This window comes from Marmota monax, unplaced genomic scaffold, assembly GCF_021218885.2.
Source record: "Marmota monax isolate L192 unplaced genomic scaffold, Marmota_monax_Labrador192_F-V1.1 WCK01_AAM20220418_F8-fsc00121, whole genome shotgun sequence".
NCBI lineage: Eukaryota > Metazoa > Chordata > Mammalia > Rodentia > Sciuridae > Marmota > Marmota monax.
The window spans coordinates 4,606,877-4,609,820 of NW_026693351.1; positions in this window are offsets into that span (position 1 = coordinate 4,606,877).

Sequence of the window (2,944 nt, forward strand, 5' to 3'; positions counted from 1 at the left end):
AGGCAATACCTTCTGCAATTCAGATTGCCTACCCCTTTCCCTGTTTTACTTTTCTCCACAGAATCAATCTCTAATCAACTGACAATGTATTTGACTTTACACGTTGCCCTTTTCTTACCAGGATGTTAGTTCCATGGAGTACAACGTCTATTTTACTTTGGTCCTTGCTGTGTACTAAGTATCTGGAACTATACTTGACAGACAGGAGTCACTCACTTTTTTAAAAGCTCATTAAATGAATACAATAGTTGCTTAGTAAGTATTTGTTTGATTACATATGTGGATGCTGCCTAGGAATTAATTACCTAGAAGATTAATGAATGTTCAGTTCTACCTTAAAGTAATTTTAATGTGTACAACACTGCATAGTATAAGCAACAGAGCTTGTAACACTGAGTTCTGCATCATAGAAACACTCTTGGATAGCTTTAGTCTTGGGCAATCTATTTATCTACTCCCAGCCTTATAGAATATATAAAATGCATTTAATATTATCTAAATTATATAACTATTATAAAACATAAACAAATTTTCCTGGTGTTACCCAGCACATAGTAGGCTACTCTAATAAGTGTGGCAGTTATCTTGGACATAAAGGGGGCTAATTCAATTAAATTAGTAAGAAGCCAGAATTATGGGACATACAACCTTTTTTAAAGAACATGTAAAATAAATAATTTTTCCTGAAACTTTTCATCAGAGTCAAACTTTTCTGCATATTTTTTCATGAATTGTTGGTGTTCACATTTTGTCACAGTGTCATCTTGTGCTACTCCTATTAAGAGCATTCTATCACGATCAGAATTTCCTAAAATTGTGCTCCAAAATTTTCTTAATTCAAATTTCTAACATATACCCTGAAGATTTTATTGTGCATTTCTTGGGCAGAATAACAACTATGTCATAACACCAACTAGCTTCAAGTGATTGTAAACTGCTCACTAATTTCAGAGATGCAAAAATGTGAAAAACAAAAACATGATTTAGAATTCATGAACTACAATATAAAGAAATCATTTTATCAGAGGTGGAATAAAAAAACCTCAGAAAAACAAATTGGCTAATTTGTAATCAAATCATAGCAAAATTAAGAATGAATTTATGTTTACAAATTTTAAAAAAATATTGAGTCTTAATGTTCTTATTTCCTACTTCATTTTATCAAATACATTTTTTAAAAATTTCCCTTATGCCTTTGGTAAAACTAATTCAAACAGAGTTTAACAACACATTTTTAAGGCATTCAGTTTACCTTTTTCATATCCAATAGCAAATCTGACAGAAGGAAGAAAGGTCTGAATATCTTGGAGTTTGCTGCAGCATTGACTGGCTGTAATCAACTTGTGTACACAGTTCACCTTCATTGTAGGAAGACCAAGAGGATTAGTCCAATTCTTGATAAATCAAAGGGCAGACACATAGAGCTTTTCAAAGCAGAATAAAAAAAGATGAACTTTGAGTGCACAGAATGTAGAGTTTCATAAGAGGTGGTTCCTTGTGTGAATTTCTACCCCTTCCCCAATAAGATTGAGCCGTCTATGAGTTTCACAGAGCTAGAAAACCCTTGATCACTTTTGGGTTGAATTAAGCATCCACATTCCAGACCATTTTTGAAGCTGTAAATGAAGATTAAGAAGAGTAATACACCAGTCCTTCAGTTGAGCAATACTGAGGAATAAGATGTGTGCTAGAGCTAAATATAGACTATCAATAATGAAGATGTTGAGTTTGGAGGCTGCCTTTTAAATACGAGTGCTTCTGTGATACCTCTGAAGCAATGTTTGAAAATAATTTATGAAATAAAATTTCCTTTTGCCTTCATTCATCGAATGAATTAAGAAACGGCTATTAAATGCCAACTGTTCTTACTCCAGGTGCTGAACAGAATAAAAACATCTCATAAAACTTACTTTCAATACATTTATTATTTAAAATTCTTCAAAATCAACAGTTCAATAGCAATACTTAGTCTATCAAATCCAACTTGTCAAAAATCCCAGGTCAATAGTATCCTAATCAGTCGGTGCATGTGCCATTTCTCAGGACATTTTTATAAAGCCAGGAAAGAAGTACCGATGGAAAGAATACTTAATTCTAATATATTTATTGCTTGATTGGGCCATTCTCTGTCTTGGTCTCTTCAAGGCCTGAGGGAGCCAGTTTTAGATCTTGTTAGGGTAAATTGATATTAACATTTCTGCAAGAGATATCAGTGATATTGTTTTGTCAGAAAATCCCCTTTCTATACGTAGCCCAAGGCACTACTTCGTGAGCTGTAAATGTATTCTCTTCAAAAGCATGACAGGCTAGAATTGGATAATCCATATTAGAAATGCAATGGGAACATGACTAAAAGCAGACAATATTATTACTACTATGGAGATATAAACATGCAAGTAATCAAAACATTAATTTCAGCAATATAGATAAATTAGACACAATAGTTAGTTATCTCCACATAATGCATATAGAGTATTGTGAGTCTACAAAAGCAATGTCATCTATTACTGCAGAGGTCATATATTAACATTGGGATTAGGAAAAAAGCTCTGCATTTCAGTGTTATCTGGGCAGGGAATAGAGTTTATGATGAATCCATTTTATGCTGAAATTCTTCCAGCTAATTTCCATATCTTCAGGAGTTTTCACTGATATATGCTACACAATCCTTAAGAAAATAGCCACAATTAGAATGGTGAAGCCATTTCATTATAAGTCTAGGATCCAAAATAATTGTCTGTGCTTTTACCAATTCTAAAGGGACTACTAATGAATTTGAGACCATAAATCTAAAGAGGAACTATTTAAATAAGAATGATTATCAGTGTTAGATTTCCCTAAGGCTAGTGAATAAATTTTAAAAGTTAATATTCTCATCGTATCCAATACAATGAGGCACCCCAGCAAGGATGGAAACTGTGTTTGGCCTAAACAAAACTGGTGT